A 19,011-nucleotide genomic window follows, 5' to 3' on the forward strand; every position below is an offset into this window, starting at 1 on the left:
GGATCCTGTGGAGTGGGGGATGATATAGGAATTTGTGATTCAGGAATTTGTGATACAGCATTTTTCTCTGCTGTTGACTGCACAAGCCTGCAATGAAGCCAGGCTTAGCACTACCGTCCCCATCAGCAATTCTGCTAAGAGGAATTTGAGTTTTTATGGTCACTGATAAGATTAAAGTCTTTGTTGCAGCTGGCCGAGGCAGACTCAGCTGCAGGCTGTGCAAAAGCACTGCTGGGAGGGCAGAGTGAAGGTAGTTTTGTTGCTTTCTTTGGGAATTCCCACACTTGCAAATGTTTGGATTTCATCTGAACTGCAGCATTAACTCCATGCTTGCTGGTGTGTGAAAGACCTAAACCTGTGGATAAAAAGGACAGGAGTCCCTTGGGGTTGGTTTTTCATGACTTTCTTGCTGAGTTCGGCTGACAGCCAAAGTACCCTAGCACATGTCCTGAAGGACAGATGCTGAGGAACAACATCAGGAGCAGTTCCTCTTCCTCCTCTGGGGATGGTTCTCCTCAAATGGGCCTCAGCAAAGGCAAGAGTGGGAAGACGATCAGTACCTTGTGCTCTGCAGCCCTTGCACAGCCTGGGGAAGTTTTCAAGGGTCTCCACTCAGGAAGCCTGGGGCTAACTGGCAGAACCCTGGTCTTCCTTCTTTTACATGACTTCAGCAGTCATTAAGGCCCCCACTTCCAGAGCTGTAGAAAGCATTCCCTGGAAAATCCAAACCAGACCTGCAGCTCCTGCCCTGAAACCTCATTCCCATGTTGAGTCAGCCAGCATGAACTTGGGTTCTTGTTGGTTGTTGTTCCTTTTTCTTGCCAGGCCTCTGAGGCACTCTCTGGAGAGAGAATGACTGCCTTCAGTTGCTGCTGACTCCTCACCTGGAGGACCATGCTCTCACAGTGGGATCTGGCACCAAGGAGCCCCAGGGCCTCACTGAGGGCAGTGCTGGTGAAGGAGCATTGCTGGCAGCTCTTTGTTATTTTTTTCCTCTGCTGATAGGTAGAGGTACTGCTGGGTCCAAATTATGGAACTCATGGAGTTCTTCATGATTCATCCTAATATTATAAATTTTAAAACCCCCGAACAACCAACCGATATGAAATGAGCTATGGCTCTGGGTACCAGGTGTGCCCCATATTTTCTTCTGTGCTAAAAACCCAGTTTCTGTTCTCCTTCTGATTTTCTCTGAAGTGCTATTCAGTGACTAGCCTCTGGCAGATGCACCCTGAAGGACACAGCACTAATTCACTTCACCTTTGATGGAAAACATCAATCTCACAGCCCACTCATGGAGCAGGTATTTTTTTGCTTGAAAATTCAGGAGAAGGTAACATCGTGACTTTGAGTTGAGATACCCAGCTATGAGACATGCCTTGGGCACAGATCATGGACTGGCTGAAAGGGCACAGAGGGAAATGAGAAGTGCTGCATCAAGCTGCTGCCGCTTTCTGAGAGCTCGTCGGTTTCGTTGTACAAGGGCACCGCACACACGGGAACCAAATTGGGCAAGCTGAAGTTCCCAGTGCCCTTTCTACTTGTGCCAGGGGGATAAGGTATTCAGGGACACGTGGGAAGCACTGCTTCCATTTTAAGAGAATTATTCATAACGAGGTCAGCCTGCTGCTGCTTTCTCTCTCTGAGATGCCATCCTGGTCCTGCGAGTTGTCCGTAGGGCACATCCGCTTCCACTGTGGTACCTTTTGAAATAAGGCGGTGCTGTTAGTCAGGTTTACAGACACCAAGACCAAGGAAGTCATGCTTGTCTTTGCAGATCAAGGTCCAACTGACTAGCCCCAGGTATCACAAGGAGGCAGTAGCATCACAAGGAGCAAATCAAGGCTTGTCTGTGCCTGGAGCACTGGCTCTAATCCCCAGGTGTCCCTCCTTGCAGTTGCTGTGATACCTTCAAGGGGCTGAGGAGTGAATGGAGAGCTGAGGTGCTTCATCCTGCTGGGAGAGGCATGGGGCTGTCCTTGCAGAGAGTGCTTTGGAGAGTCATTTGCAGAAGGTGCCAAAAACAAAAGGAATAAATTAAATGAGGTATTGGAGAACAAGGTGTAAGAGCAGGTGCTGTCCTGTGTCAAATAAACACGATTAATGCTGGAAGAGTTTGCTCCCAGTCTCCTGGGAGCCGGTCCCACTTATGTATGTGACAACAGGGGCAAAATCCACATTTCAATTTCATGTAATTTTAAATTCTTGGAAACAATATGCAGAGCAGTGCCATGGTTGTGACCTGCACTTTGCCACGCAGGTCATTACTCCAGGCTACAAAGCTGTTGCCATCCTGTCATGGGAGTGCTCTGAGCCCAAGCCGGGTAGTTAGTCACTACACAGAGCACTTCCCATCAGTCCTAGAGCTGGCACTGATGGTGGGAGGGGCAGCTCTACACTACAACCCATCAGCAATGGGCTTCAGCAATGTCATATTTCAGCAGGGCTGCCACCAGCAGAGGTCCCGAAATACCAGTTTTAATTAAAAGCTGTATTTTCTATTATGCTTCTCAGCTCATACATGCTGACTACTGCTCTTTCACCTCACTGGGGCTAAGTCAACACTCTTTAAAATATGTCATGTGTCAGTCAGACAGAGCCCTTGGGGGCTACAGCACTCAGAAGCCAGAGCTGGGTTCAATGAGAGTAATATGTAGGAAAAAAATGGAAGAGGACAGAGGGATGGTGGGGGTAGTGGGGGAAGACCTTGAATGGAAACAAAAAAATTGATGAGATATTGGAGGCAAGAGAGTAAAAAGAAAGAAAAAAAAATGAGCTAGGCAAATATCTGTGGTAGAGAAACACCAGATGCCTTTCTTGGGATCAGTAGAATTTTAGGCGCAGAGCATGCCCTGAGCTTTCGTCCCATCTCTTGTGACCATTGGCCATGTAGAAATACAAGGGGACGAAAGAAGGAACTGTTATGGTTACAGTGGTTGAAAAAAAAAAAAAGTTTCTAGATTTACATGAAATCTCTCAAGGACTATTGAATGAAAGGGGTCTTCCAGTCTAGACCTTCTCCTGCTTCCTACAGCAATTCTTACCAACCTCTCTGAATAGAAGTTCCCATTTTTTTCTAAATGTTTTGCAATCACTGCTCTCCAACTGGAGCCCTCTCTTTTCAATGCAAGACTGACCCTCCTTAGTATCCTGTGCATGATCACCATGTTTTCTCCAGCAGCTGGCTGGGCTCTGCCTCCTCTCATGTGTTGGCATGGTGCTCATGCAGGTTGCCACAGGCAAGCACCATGCAGCAACCAGCAAAGCTCTCTGGAGCATGGCTGAAGTCTAGCTAGATCTCAAGATTGGTTATTAAGGGCTGAAGGTCCCTTTCTTGCTCTGTGAATCCAGTCTCTTGGCCTCACACAGGTCTGGTCTCCTGCTGCCTCACTAGAGGCATGTGAGGGGCTGCTTCGGAGTTGTCTCCATGGGGCTGTCACACCTGTGGTGGCTTGTAAGTGGCACATTGCCTGTGGCTCTCTGGGCAGGATTCACCATGCCAGGGACCGCCGCCAGTCTTCCCAGCAAGCCCAGGTGGTGGCTCCTGAGTCTGTCTTGAAGTTAGCAGCTGTGTGCTGGAAGAGGTTGTGGCCACTCACAGAGGGCACGGGTGCCCTGTGAGAGGGATGGCAGTGACCCTGGAGATGGTCTTAATGCCAGGAAGCTGGGGTTAGCATCTGGGGTGAGCATCTCGCCCTCCCGCTGGCAAGGGAAGGTAGGGCTGTGCCGCCTTATCTCCCGTCACCTGTAGATGGCTCTTGCATACTCCGGCAGGGCTGGAGCAAAGCTGCCTCAGCCCAGCACTCCGAAACAGCTGCCAGTGATACGGCTACAGTGTCCTCCAAGAAGGAGGAAAGGGGAGGAAAATGACCCCACTCTACCCTTCAAAACTATGCTTGGCTCACATGGAAGCAGAAAGGAGAGCTTAAGTCCTGCACCTGCCCCTTCCACTGAGTTCCCACGCCTAAAATGAGTAGATGCTTGGCTTTCCTGTGATGATGTCACAGAAACAGAGTTGTTGGAAATGACCTCACGCTTTTGCCCTCCTGCTTGACAGGGACATGAGGCTGCTGGGGCACATGACTGTGGGGCTTCAGTAACGCAAGATGGGAGCCATTTGCCCCGGTTATATTAAGAACATTTCACAGGCTCCAGCCTCCTGGTTTAGTTCACTCGCTGGGATCCGGTGTCAGCAGTTTTGAAAACACTCCTCTCTCCAATAGCAGTGGAAATTCGTAGAGTCCCTGTGAGACCATCTCAGCATCCACAGGAGTGCCCGGAGTGCCAGAGCAGGCTAAACATAGCACCGCTAATTTTGGAGAGGTTAGGTGATCACACAGAGGTGGGGGTAGGAGGAGAGGAGGAGAGTCAGTGAAACTAGCAGTGCTAGGCAGGGATAAGTGGGAATCGATGGTTCAAGGGTCTCACTAGTGGATTCCTGAAAGGAGCACGGCTATTCAATGTCAGTAGCTGGCTGCAGAAACTCACTTCTCCTCCAGTGCCCCCAACAAAGCTTTGCAAGGCAGCTCCAATTGCATGCAGAGTATGTCTGCCTCCCACATGGAATAACCAGGAAGGATCCCGTAGTTTAGGTAAATGACCCAGGCAATGCAGTGAATGAAATGATCTCTGCCACTGAGAACAAAGATGCACACTGACTTTGCAAGTGACCAGGAAAAGTTTTAGGATGTTTGCACTCAACACCTACTTGCAGTGATGCTTCTGCTGGAGTTTGTACGACATCCCACAGCTCTGCTAGGGTGGTGTTCCTCAGCTGAGGAAGGACAGAGTCATCTGGTTTAGCTTAACCTGCTGCTTAAACTGGTTTGCACTAAAAACTTCACACTAAAACAGATGAGGGAGAGCTCCCATCAGCCAGCACTAGTGACTGGCAGCTGGGCTGGGTAATATCTTTGCTGGCTCTCTTTAGGACCACAAAAGGATGTTTTCCTCTGCCCTGAGCAAATCAGTCACTCAGCCTAAATCACTTCTGAAGGCCCAGACATATGGTCTGTCATGGGAGATTGCCGTGTGTCAGCTGGACAGGGGAGTGGATTCTGTGTGTGAGCATTTCACAAATATGAGGTGGGGGGTGCAGGTTTCACCGCTACCACGAAATGCATTTAACTCCTCCTCTGCTGTGGGTGAGGAGCCTGGGCATGGCCAGATACTGTGGCTCAGCTGATATCTGGGAGCTCATGGAGCTTTTACAACCAGTTGCACTTCTGAGCACCACAATTAAAGCAAAAGAGCAAATAATCTTTATCAGGTGGACACTGCTCCCTTTTTAATTTCAAGCTCACTGATTCAGTGGCTAGGGTGGCAATATTTCTGCTGGTGGAAATAGATATAAGGCCATCTAGAGCATGGGGGCTCTTCTCACCCAGGTCAGCTGCAAATTCACAGCTTTGTGTTTAGTTCCTGGATCGTGGTCCTGGGACAATTACAATTTCCCAGCAGAAACTGCAGGGAGATGAGAGGTTCTTAAGTTGCTTGGCCTCTAACTGGCTCAAGTGTTAACTGATCTCATTCTCTGGGCAGGTCAGGGACCAGCTTTCCTCAAACAAAAGGGTGAAGGCAGGGGAGAGGGAAGTCCTGAGGAACTTCCACTCAGCAAAATGTTCCTGAATGGCCCCCCACTCTCACATGATTTGAGCTTTTGGCATGAAGACAAGTAAGGCCTGACAAAGCTCATGCTACAGCTCATGAACCAGGCGCATGCTTTGGAGACAAAAATAAGTATTGGCTTCATTTCCATGTTCCCTTATCACTAAACCCCTGGCATCAGCCTGGCATTGGCACTGAACATCTCCCTTTGCCAAGACTCTGGACACAAATAAGAAATAATGTTTAAGAGATGGACAATGAGAATACTAAGATGCCACAGGTGGGATAAAATATTGAAAAGCTCTCTAAGGGCTGCTTTACCCACACCTGGTTGTTTTCCACCTCTCTCCACAGCCATCTCCCCAGCTCAGCAGGTGCTACGTGAAGTGTGTTGGAGACTAGGACATGGTGGCTGCTGGCAGCAAGGATGTCATTTCTGCAGTGTTAATTGCATTTCTTGTGTAACTATAGCAGCCTATATTCAGGTATGTATCTGGGGGTCAGGTCACTTTGCAGTTAATTGATGAATGAATGTTAAAGAAGTAATGAGAAGAGCAATCTGAGCTTCTATTCAATTCCCATGCTAACCACATCATCATAGTATCATTAGATGCTATGTCAAAGTCATACTCCTCTGCTCCTTCTTGAGAAGAACTCTACTTTCTTGTGAAATTGAGCAGGAAATGCCACTACCTGAAACCATGTGGTCAGGTCCCCAGAAAGTAATGACCTGTGCATCTCAGCCCCCTTTATGTGCTCTTTCTAGAACTGCTCTTTAAAAATTGGAGCTCTCTTTTGTGTGTCCAAGAAGGCAAAGCTCCAGTAATTTGGTCCTGCAATCAGCTGACATTTTCCTTGTGGTGATTGTCTTACTACTCATTAAAGCTTCTGTCTGAGCATTCAGAACAGAATGTTACTTTGAATCCTGTTCCTCAAACTGTGACTCACTTATGGGTTCTTATCACACCAATTCACTCATCAGGGCTATAGAAGTAAAGGTTAGAAGCAGGAGAAATTTAACAGCTCAGGCCTCAATTAAGAGTGAGATGGCACAGAACTGGATGTTCCCCAGGCGACACCTTTACATAAGACTGCACTGACAGAGATCACATCTCTAGCCAGATTTTTCAAGTGTGTCCTGCCAACAACTCTTCCCTGCTCTCCCAGTGATGGAGAAAGGACTGGACTTGGAGTTAGGAAGATCACCAAGTGTTTTTGTGGTAGCCTTTACTAGGACATTTATTCCAGCAATATTAATTATCAAACAGTTTTCTCTTGCTCAAAGGAGGGAAGACTTCTTACTGCTTTCAGGGACACAGCTCTAGGCCTAGGGTGAAATAGTCGTATGGTTGCTTCTCTCAAAGAACCTTCTATCCAAAGGGAGGCTATTACTATCTCTCAGTTTCAAAAACAGAGTTTACAACTTGGGGTTTGAAGGAGACTCCTAGAGACTAGACCATCTGCTTCCAATAGGGTGATCTTGAAAGTCTCTTCCCTTAAGTTCGGCCCCTGGACTTCCTATGGCTTGTTTTTAAATTTGCCCATTGGTAAATCTTTCCATTCTTCTGTTACATAGAATCATAGGATTTTATGCCAAGCCTTGCCCTGTGGCTGGCAGCAGAAGTGAAGTTCAGGTGAAAACCAGTACCAAACAGATGAGTTTATCTCAACAAGTCTGGCTAGCAGAAGTAAGCTGCAGGAAGAACACAAACATTGTTAATCACTTAAGCACAGCTGCATCTCTGTACTCAGGTGTCTATGCTCAGGGGTATGCTAAAATTCATATATTTGCAAGTCTTCCACTTTTTTTTTTGGAGGATATAAGTTTTTGGCACATGAGGAGGCCCATGCCTAGGAGTTTGTACATGTGGCAGCAGAACTTTGCGTGTACTCATCTCAGCTAATGACAACGAATCACTTTGATTAAAGTTCTCCTTAACATTTGAGAGCACCTTTTCCTGGATATATTAAACTGTGGTCAAATATCATCCACATGCTTTGCAATGGCCTCATTAGAAAGGAGGCAGAAATGATGAAAGCTTTGAGCTAGAGCGAGGGTGTGTCAGGCCTTTGGATCTGGGTGTGTAAACAAGGGTACAACAGATTTTGTGAGTATAAACTCTGCAGACCTATAAGACTAAACTCCTGTGACATATTTATGTTTCCTCATACACAAATCACATTGACTCTCACACTCCCCTATCACGTGGAGTCACCGGACTTCAAACGGAGCGGAGGAGGCAGCTGGATTCACTAAACAACATCTTGGGCACTATGAACGTGTGCCAGATAATAAGGGGAGAATCGCAATTAAAATGTCAAACTGTATCACATTTCCATAACAAAGTCGGAGAGGATTTCCCTCTCTGTGCCTTTCCTTTCTGTTTAACTTGTTTAGGGAGCTGAGGCTGCTCTTTCCGTGCTGTGGTTTTCAACCCCTGCAAGACATACGAGGGACATTGTTCTTGTGATATTTGCTTCCTTCATGAGATAATTTGTTGAACACTTGAGTAAAAATGTGTAACAGAAGGAGCCTAAGTTGTCTCAGAGGAAGCTATTTAAAACCTCTTGCTCAGCATGATGCCTGCTTACAGAGAGAGCAAGTGCTCTGCTCTTTGCTCTCTGCTAATAATACCTCCACTTTGTTCTCTGGAACTTGAAGCGCTTTCTGAGCACTCTTACCAGGTATATCAAGCTGATTTGTATATGAAGCAAATGGGGAAAATTTTAATGTGAAATCCAGTGTTGCACAGGCTCACCCTCAAGACTATCGCAGATGTTGCCTTCGACCTTTAAACCCTTATTCCAGGCAAAAGATTGAAGCGGTGCTAGCGTTGTCCAAGACTTGGATAAAAATGGAAACTATGGGGAGTTTCAGGTGTTTGGCAATAATAAGAACCCCTTTAGACCTAAAAAGGAATCTCTATCAAGTGTCTGTCTTCTGCCCACCTGGAAGTAACGTGATGACTTGCCAAATAGGGAGGAACTAGACTCTGAAAGAGGAAAGAAAAAATTCAGCATGGACCAAGTATCATCTGCCTGGAGAAAAAATGCTTCCCAGGCAGATTTTACTGCAATACTTAACTGAGTGACCATTTGTACAATGTCTCAAGGCTATTAGTGCTGTGAGCATTATCAACTGTTGTTTAATTGTTGCTATTACATTTGACATGCAACTAAGGACCAAGATGGAGGTTGCTTCCTGTAGCAGCTGGCTCTTGTCCTTTTGAAGAATATCTGAAATCCTGAGCCAGCCCTTTCTGACCTCCATAAACACATCTCTTGTTTTTATATACTGTAATAAAGGAGGCTACACTCTGCTTTGCCTGCCTGTGGCTGCCCTGGCTTTGCATAAGCTCTTCCAGCAGCTGGGTGTAACTTTGAACCCTGGGGCTCCTGCAGCAGCACCATCTGTGAAGGAGAGTGTGGAAACAGATGCTACTGGATAATGTCGGAAGCCACCGAAGCTGCCTCTCAGATAGGAAGCCCCAGGCAGACAGCAGCCCATGTTTCCAGACATCCTGAATGCTATGGACTTCCTGAGGAGAGCCATTGATAAGGATTTGGTGCAGTGTTTCTTCCTCACAGAGGAAAAGAGGAAACTTGGAAGTGGCATTCAGACCTTTTTGTGGCGGAGGACCATGAAAGCCCTCCATGGTGACGTGTACTAGCTCCCGCTCACTCCCTCTGTGGTCCCTGTGAAATCCTTCCCCTGCCTGCCACCAAAGGAGGAAAACACCATGGAAGGAGAGTGGCCTGCTAAAGAAGAGAAGCAAGATCTCTCCATGTCACTTGAATGGGTATCCTGTTGCAGGGTGACCATTGTGGGATCTTGTGAGCTCAGCTATTCAGCCAAAAGGGAGAGGAAGTGGTTAAAATGGATGTGTGATCTCTGGATGTATTCTGCTTTCATCCCATTGCAGCACTTTCCATTGCAGCACTTTCATCCCAGTGCTCCAATGGAATCCTTAGAAAGAGTTATAGGCTCTGTGTAAAGAAAACTCTAATGGGCAAGCCTGCACCATTCCCACCATCATGACTAGTTTCCTCTTCATCTTCGCTGTGCACACGACCTCTCCATACTTACCCATCTGCTCTGGTTTTCTGCTTCTCTCTGAAGTAATTCAGGATCACCCACAACATTTTTATGGGGTTTATCCACAGAGTTCCATCCTCAGTTTACAGGTAACTCTTTTTTTTTTTTTTGTTTTGTTTTTTGGTCAGCACTGTTTCTTTATGCAGGGTGCAAAATCATCATATTACAGAATTACAGAATTGCCAAAATTGGAAGGGACCCAGAAGGATCATCAAGTCCAACTCTTGTGGGAAAAGGTCCATACAGAGAGCAAACCCATGGCCTTGGCATTCTTAATTGCAGGCACAAAGCCTGGGTTTGCTGGGTTGTGACTTGGCTGCTTTGGGCCCGTGGGCACCACAGAGATATGAGTCACCTGTCTCTCTTGGGAAGCCCCTGCAACATTTAATTGAAAAACTTCAACCTGCCCATGCAGGTGGTGTGTAGTGGGGCTGCTGCTCCTTTTGCTAACTTTGACTGTTTCACAGCTCCTTTGTGCTCCACCCAGCTGCTGCCTGCCTCCACCTTTTGGCTGCCTCTGGCCAAATAAAGCGATTGCTGCTGTTTTGAAGCAGACATCTTCTTTCCAAAGTTTGTTCAGTTCTGAGTATGGCAAGGGGTAAAGGGAAAGAAGCCAGGGCCAGGCAGCCTCAAATCAGGCACCAGTGGCCCACTCCCTGCCCAATCCAGCTGCAGGTTTATTTGCAACTCCAACAGAATTTTTAGTGTGATGCATGGTGTAAATATGTCTGAAGGAATTGTGCCTGTACTCCCCACAGGTTTCTCTGCTGAAGGTTAGAAAGACAAAAGGCCAAAGCTGCATTTCTGGACCTTGTTTTCTACTCCACCTTTCTCCACATTCCAACTTTCATCCCTGCCCTTGCCGCAGATAGGCAATTTCTGTTGCACATCTTCCCACAGCAGTACCCCACATGTTTGTTCCTCCTTGCTGATACAGAAAGAGCTGCCATTGCATGTCCTCGTGCCTGGAGTCTCCCCAGTTTTGTCATAATATTCCATCATGGAGCCCTGAGCCACGTGTGCAGTGTGGCCAGTGAAACCACAGTGGCTTTTTTATCATTTTGTTAGTATAGCAGACAGGGATAAACGGCACAGCTGCTGGCTTATCTTGACTATCTGGCATGTGGGTGATTTCACAGAACCACTGCACCCCAGCCAGGGACAGCAGCTGAAGCTGCCATTTTAACTTTTGCTATATGCAGGTTATTTTGGTTTTTTAAGAAGGATGTTTGGTTGCTTTGCTGTTGTTGTCTTGGTCTTTTTGTCTTTAACCAGTTTTGTGTATAGTAGATTCCTTTTCGAAAAGTGGAAGGGGAGATGAAGAGAGCAGCTAATGCTGGGAAGTGTTGTTTGCCTCAGCAGCCCCCTTCAGCCATGGAGGGTTTCTGTTCTAAGGGGATCCCTGCTGTTTGTCTCTGCTGCTGCCCCAGGCATCCCCTAGGCAGAGTAGGAGCACAACAAAATCCCTAGGCTGGCAGCCTGAGCTGTTAATTTGCAGATGGAGAGCCCAGGTTTCCATGTTACCCTCCCTCCCTAGTGCCCTCTTAGAAACTTGGACCAAGTGATCTCCTTTCCAAGTCACACAGAGAAGCGGCAGCACAGGTGGTGACTGTACCCCAGTCTCCTGATCTAGCTCTAAGGAAGGAACTGGTCCCTCCACATACTAATGGGCTCCTCAGGTCACCAAGCACCTCTCCTGTCCTGAGACCACTTGTCCTTGTGCAGGGGGAGGATGTTTGCAGTGAAGGCACCAATGCAGGCTCTGTACAAGCCCAATTCTCAAGGTCACACAAAGAGCCCAGGAGAGCAGGGAACTGGACTCCAGCTGCCCTAGTGCCAGGTTACCACTGCTGCCAATGCATGGCTGAAATATTCCCACCATCTGCACTGCCTTCCCAGAAACAGGGAAGGCACTCCTGGCTCCTCTCTGTCTGCCAGACACTGATTTTGTTTTTTGCCTACTCTGAGTTCACATGGAGTTTAAACAGAGAAGCACAGCTCTGACTCCCTTCTGGACTGTGCACTGGTATCTCAGGAGACCATGGGTGGTGTCATATCCCAGATGTGGTTCTGGAAAGAGGCTGTGTGTGCTCGTTAGTTCCTCTGAGAGAGGACCAGGGACTGTCTGCTGCAGGTGAAGTTCCTGAACACAGAACCACCTGTGCTCATAATTCCTCTGGGATAAGCTCTGGGAAATGGGGATCAGAGGCAGTGCTGCCAGTCCGACATGCCTAACATGCAGCTTCTTCCAAAGGGCTCTTTCACTTTAATGGATCATCCTGCAATGTCAGCTCAGGTTACCAGAGGCAGGTAGGCTGATGCCAGCCAGGGCACTGGTGCTCCCCAGAACTGGCAGAACCCCACCTTTGTGTCTGGCAAGGGTGGGCGAGCAAGAGTGGCATCTCCACAGCTGCTGCAGACCTATGGCACCTTGGCTGCACATCTCCTCAGAGGAGGTTAGGCAAAGCCTGTCCAAAATACCTCCTGTGTCTGGATACACCTAATCTCCAAACCCGAAATCTCCACCCCTGTGTTCAATACCAGTACTCAAGATGCCTCTTTTTAGGAAAGGAAAAAAAAATAAAACGAAAAATAATAAAAGAGAAGCAGAGAGAAAGAATATCCCTCTTGTTTACTTCATTCTTCATCAGGTAACCTTGTGATTCTGTGCTATTCTGGTGTGACATTCCTAGGAGCTTACCGTAATGAGAAGCAAACACCACAAACTAAAATAACAGCATGAACCTGAGTGTAAGCCTTGGATTCCCACCTAGAGATTGACTCATCTCTGAGGGCTGCTGTGTCTGCAGTTCAGTATGACCAGTGGGGAATTAGTGGGACACCTGGAAGGAAGGGAAGGTTGAGTGGGGTCCTGATGGTCTAAAACGATGAGATTCCGATGTGCCGGTCCCTCCCCACCTGATGCTCTATCTGTTGCAAAGCAAATCTCTGTTTTGCCCTGCAGGTGCAATCTCCACTGCAGTTTTTGAATCTTTCCTACTCTCATGTCCTGTGTGTTGTCACAGACTGCAGCAGTGCCCTCAGGTACATGGTCAGCGCCATGCAGTGGCAGGGTGTGAAGATGCTGAGTGTGGGGCAGATACTAATCAAACCCACCACGGAAGGACATGCAAGTGAGCACATTATACTGGCCCAGGAGACCTCATGTACCTGAGGAGAGCAGCAGTTCCTACCCAGACAAGTGCCCCAGGCCCCTGATAGCCTGTGCTAATAGATGTTGCAGGTCTGTGGGGTGAAGTGCCTCAGTAGGGCCAGCTGGCTGGATTGCTAAACCCACTCAAAAGCTGGATGGAAACCTGTGTGCAGTCTCTTGGACTGAATTCCACCATTTCTGGCTGTTGTATTGGAAGTGGGCAGCCACAACACAATATTTTCTGTTGTAAAACCAAACCATTTTAATTTTCAAAGCCCTGCCGCAGTTTTATGGAAAGGAAGACGCATTTCTCTCCTCGTGAAACTTCATGACATTGGACAGGGTACAAAACGGAGGCAGCCTTTCTCTTTAATGGCCATCCTGGAGCAGGCTGTGCAGCATCCAGCCTATCACCCAGCAAAGTCTCCCATAGGCCCCGTTATATAACGCAACCCGAGCTGCCGCAGGACCCCGTCTGAATTCACCTGATTAAATTATTAGCCTCATGTCCTGGCAAACATCTCACGAGGCTGCAGTGCGAGCTTCATAAATCAAATGCTGGGTTTCGGGTGTCAGAGCAACAGGGAAGCACAGCCCAGCTTAGAGCATTTGCTTCAAAACCGGAAGAGCTCTAAGCCCATGGCAGTGCAAAACCCACAAGAGGCTGCTGCCTGTCTGACAGCAAAGCTGCATCCAGCCTGATGTGAGGTCACCTGCCCCCAGGGGCTGCTGGGACCACTTCCCTGCCCACTATCTTCTTTCACTTTAAGGAGCTGGGGAGAAGAGCAACATGGAAGCTGTCACAGAGGTGTGTGAAGAGCTCCCCTCTGTGCTGTTTCCTTCTGACCACATCCATAGGTGTCCTAAAGGGTTCATGGCATTGGCCTCAGGCTGCCTGCTGTGCTCTGGCCAGGCTGCTTCCTCCCTGGCATGGTGCTCCCGGCCGTCACAATGTCCCTTTTCTCTGCTGGGGACGGAGGTATGGAGCTGCGTGGCAGGAGGACTCCACATTCAGCTCATGCCTTCTGCCAGGCTGCGTTCCCCAGAGTACAGTGGGCATTAGAAAATGTCTCAAATTAGAAACTGACTTTTGGGTGTGTGCAGTGCCTGGCAAGCTCCGTCCTGCATCTGTCTAACCTTTGGGAAAGGCAGCCTTGGCATGCTACCCCCTTGTCACTCTGTCTCTCCTTGGGCACCAGGTTAACTTGGGTAATTTTATTCTGCTAGGTACAGGCCCATTTTTCCTCTGACCTTGGCCTTCACCTCTCTGCAGACACTATATCGCTGCCTTGGATACCTCATGAATGCTTTGGAGAATCTCCCAGAGGATCTGCAAGTGCAGAGTGCTCACTCTGGTCTTCCCAGTGAGGAAGGGAGCAGGCAATGCCACACAGCAATTCACAGAAGCATCACAAGGAAAAGAATTTCTCAGCTCAAAGGCTGCCCTATGAAGCCTGCTCCTGGGGATAACCCTGGGATGTGTTCAAGAGGAACCAAGCAGTCTTTATGGGGTTGCCCTGTTGCCTCCACTTCTGGATCACTCGGCACTGCTGGTAGGAGCAGTGATCTAGAGGTCTAGAAGAGGCCATAAACTAGCAAGACAGAGTTGCTAGAAAGTGGAGGGAAAATCAGGACTGAGCAGACTTTGCAAAGATCACTTTGAGCTCTGTGTGTGACTGAGGATGGATTCATGTCTACAAAATTCAGCTAAAGCAAGATGACCCATAGAAAGAAGCAGTGTTGCCTAATAGAATTGGCATTGATCTCCCCCGAGTGTGAGAAGGCTGCAGTGTGACAGGATTTATCCTGGTACATTTTCTGCCTAGGAGATACCTGGAGGTTTGCCTGCGGTTGGCTTTTTATTCGTTTCTCTTGCTGTAAGTGTGCTCAATGGGGACAAATCTGCTGTTTTGTAAAAGGTTTTCCGGCTCCCAAGCAGCCCAGTGAGTGAGCATACAATGCAATCAATGTTACAAGCACTGCTTATGCTACACTCTGGTGCACTGCCAGGATCCCACACAGATCAACCTGACCCAGGCGGAAAAATCATTGAGAAATAAGAGAGAGGGAGAGGGAGCAAGAAGAAATCCCCAAATCCCCAGAAACACAATGTTAAACCCTCCCACCTGATCTGCAAAGCAAAAGCCAGCCCAGACCAAATATAAACCAAGGCTGCACAGCCAAAACAACCAGACTGCAGAAGGTCAGATAATCTGAAATGTGCGTATCGCAGCAGGGCGGACGTGCCTGCAGCCAGCTCGCGGAGAGGAGGAGGAGGAGGAGGAGGAGGAACGATGTCTCCCTGCATGGGCGTATTTGGGATCCTCTGAAACTCTGGTGCTCTTGGCAATCACAGGAGTGACTAGCTGGGAGGGAGCCCATCATGTCCACAGCTGTTGGCTGGCATCTGTGCGCCTGGCAGCTGCCATCCCAGATGCATCACTAGTGCTGTTCCTCCCTGCCCACACTGGGATGCCACTGCAGTTTGTAGGATGAGTGACAGGAATAATGGAAAGGCATCTTTGAAGACTCCAGCAGGCCTGTACCTGAGGCAAGAGGACTAAAACATTAAAGAACTTTAAAGTTGTTTTCTTTTTTCCTCTCACATAACATGTCTGATCCCTTTTAATCTTACTAAGCTAATAGTAAATCCTGCTACAGCAAATGCCCCAGCACTGCTAAAAGTGTTTTCTCTTACTCTTATTAAAATGTTGTTGTTTGCGAGGTTTTACCCATAAGTCCTAGGACAAATGTGTCCCTTTGCCACGTTGGGAGGAGGAAAGTTAAATGTATTTCTAAGAAGTGGAATAGTTTTTCTCAGAGTGTCCAGAGTTGCCACTGTTACTGCTCTACAAAGATGGGTTTGCTCCTCATGATACTGGTGAAAGGGTTGAAGGTGGTGACATCTCCTTTGGTGTCTGTATGGGTAGTAAGCTGGAGAGTTTAGCAGTCACCACTGGTCCCAGCTTCAGCTCAGACCTCAGCAGGACTGTCCCACTGGTGTGGCCTCCCATCAGTGCTATGTAATAAACAGAGATCACCCTCCCCCTGCTCCCTTGTAGCCCCTTGATGCTCCTCCCATGGAGACTGCCGTGGGATATAGTTATTTCAGGCCAGCTGGTGACACTGTATTTCAAATATACTTCAGGCTGAAAGTCTACCTTTCTCCAACTCCACTTCTGGCAACCCATCTCCTACAAAAAGCATCTTCATCTGTGTATAGTAATGGTATCCTTTGAAGCCATTGACTCCATCACCTCCAGGTACTCCATCAGCTCGGTGCTTCCCACCTGTGTTGTGGATGGGAGTTCACAAGAACTGCAGCAGCCAGAAATTGCTCTCTCCCTAGGCACAGTTTTATCTTTCTTATGGTTTTGGATTCCAGTACCATCCTGAAAGACTTCAGCTGCTCATACAAAAGGGAGGATTAAGGCTGAAGCTCATAATTTGAATGCCATTCTTTGCCAACCCAGCTGAATTTCTCAGCTGTTCTTCACCAGATAGTGCACAGCCCTTTGATTTCATGTAGAGATGTTTAGCTTACGGTGTTTACAGTCATATGTTATCCTTACTGTGACAACACCGAAGGGAGTGTCCCTCATGTAATGATAACTCTCGCTTATCTTCTTAGAAACACTGAGGATTTCCACCTGTTTGTTCCTGGACACATTCCCGCCCAGAGACTGTGTACTTACAGTACCACAGTAAAAACGTGTGACTAGAGTGGCTGGATTTAAAAGCATCACCCCTCAGACCCAAGGCACACAGCCCGTATTCTGCTGTCTTGGCAGGGAGCTGATGGCTGCCCAGGAGGAAGCAGAGAAAATCATTAAGGAGTTTTGCATCTTCTCAGAGGGGACATTATACAACTGTCCTACAGGGCTCTGACACAACAGGCTCTCTCCTCACACCTTCCCAAATCCCTCTCTCTCCTGCATTCACACAAGCCCCAATTCATGACCGATCTTTGTTTTCTCATGCCATGAGCATAAATTTCAAGCTGGGGACACTTGTGAGGACTTATGGTAGACCTTTGGTGAGTCTATATCCATCAGCTGCAGAGATCCATCACTGTGTAGACTGTAGAGCTCTTAAAGCAACTGAGAAAATTCCTGCTAATTTTGCTGATTTGCCTTAGAGACTGAGTTTACATGGGGCTACTGAGTTTTGTTCATGTGGGATGGTGGGCTGAGGTACCAGGGATTCAGATGAATTCTGGTATGGCAGTGTGCTGACCTGAAGTACACTGGCAAACCCTACACCTGGTGTTTGGGTCATCAGCCTGCAAAGGCATACTTTCAACATTCCACAATATTTCCCATTTGTAGGTGTTGAAATCAGGTGCTTGCTCAAGGAACCCTTGTTTTATTTAAACATGTGTGGGTGGTGGGGCTGTGTGCAGGGGAGAAGGCTGCTGTAGCTCAAATTGCAACTGATGAATGCTGAAAGCAGAAGGGAAATGCCACTTCTGGTTTGAGAGTAAGTGGATTACAACTTCTTATTGTGAAGAAAATAATAAAAAAAAAAAACACTCAAAGAGGAAATAAAACATGTCCCCAAACATACTCCAGGTCAAAATCCAAAGGAGAGTGAACAGAAGAAAAAGAGCTGAAAAAAAGTGAGTTTATGCATACTTATACAATGGACAGGTAGGCCCTACACTTGTTTTGGGGCTGCAGAGACTACAGTAACAATAAGATGAAGGAAGGAAAAACAGGTATGCCATCTAGAGAAAAGGTGTGAGCAGTGGCATTAGCAGAAGTGCCTTAGCCAACAGGAGCTCTTCCAAAGGGATGGCTTAACTCCATGACTTGACTTCATGCTCTGCAAATATTTGCCTTTGAAAATGACAATATTTGTGGGTACTTGCAATTTCTTTGACAGCTGCTACCAGTAGCTTTCCATAGCAAAGCAAATGGGAAATTTAATTTCTTGAGGAAATTTCCATGAAAATGTAACAGGAAAAAGCTGGCTAATATTACCAGAAATGTTACCTTTTGCACCATAAAAATGCCTTTCTTTTTCATGCTAAACTTACAGCAAGGGGGAAAATCCTCCTCATTCTTACCCCAGCAGAGCAGCAATGAGAACAGACTTACATCCCCCTTCCCTCAACACCCACAGTCTGGGGAGGCAAACTTGCCAGGAAGAGAGTGTTTTGGTGTTGTGATACAAACTATTTCATTTATTCAAAAGGATACAGGGGAAGCTGGGACGTGCTTACTTTTTCTGGTTGAGAAGTGCCAAGAGCTTCCCAGGAGCCTGACAACTGGTAACTGTAACCAAAATGTTCAAAATTACATTTGGAGATTATTAGACTCGGGGTAAGAAGAAAGATCATAGTGAATGATGATCTAGCTAATGGGCTCTGTGGATTGAATAAATAGAAGAACAAATAGGCACAGAACAAAACCTTATGTGTCTCTCACATATTACAGCTGAAAAAGATGATTCAGTGCTAATCCAAATAATTGCAATAAGAGCAACAAGAAATCTTTAGCCTTTTGTAAGCTATTAAACTGATGGATTTAAGAGGAGAGGTAGTCAGACAGGGCTAGCTTGTAAATGGTCTTGTCTCCAGGCCTCACAAGAACATCATGCTGAGCTTTTTGGCTTCATGCTGCAGTCTCCTCTTTCCCAGGGATGTGTTTTCAGGAGGAAACAGTGAGGATTCACTTCTGCACTAAGGCTGCTTTGCCCTTTCTAATTCCCTAAATTCCCTTTGCCCTGCTGCCTCTAATTTTCCTCACCTGAAAACACACTCGGCAAGGTCACCGAATCCCACAACTGCAGTGTGGTTGGGCACGCACCTCTGGAGATACCTAGTCCAAGCCACCCACTGACAGCAGGGTTGGCTCAAGCAGGTTGTTCAAGGCCATGCTCAGTTGTTTCATAAACTACTACCACGATGGATAAAAACTCCATAACCTCTTTGGTCAGCTGTTTCCAGCTCTCCCTTTTTGACAAATCCAAGCCTTTTCAGCCCTTGGCTTGCAAGCCCATGTACTGATAATCACTGCAACAAGTCTGCTCTGGCACCAAACATCTTGCTGGTGCTACAGCAAGGGAAGGCCAATAACCCTCATGCAAATATATGCTAAGAGCCCTGTGTATGCAAAGTGCAGTGAGACGTGCAGATCACCACGCAGTGTGG

General features: G+C 47.4%; 1 long non-coding RNA gene across 1 annotated transcript in view; it reads left to right on the top strand.

Annotated features, from left to right (window-relative positions):
* The window catches only part of LOC132325789 (uncharacterized), a 28,195-nt gene extending 12,688 nt beyond the window's left edge, over positions 1 to 15,507 (top strand). The window contains exons 2-3 of the long non-coding RNA XR_009486022.1: positions 5,962 to 6,092; positions 14,085 to 15,507. This is a non-coding gene — a long non-coding RNA (uncharacterized LOC132325789). The remainder of the gene's footprint in view (positions 1 to 5,961; positions 6,093 to 14,084) is intronic.
* The last annotated feature ends 3,504 nt before the right edge of the window (positions 15,508 to 19,011 follow it).

This window comes from Haemorhous mexicanus, chromosome 3, assembly GCF_027477595.1.
Source record: "Haemorhous mexicanus isolate bHaeMex1 chromosome 3, bHaeMex1.pri, whole genome shotgun sequence".
NCBI lineage: Eukaryota > Metazoa > Chordata > Aves > Passeriformes > Fringillidae > Haemorhous > Haemorhous mexicanus.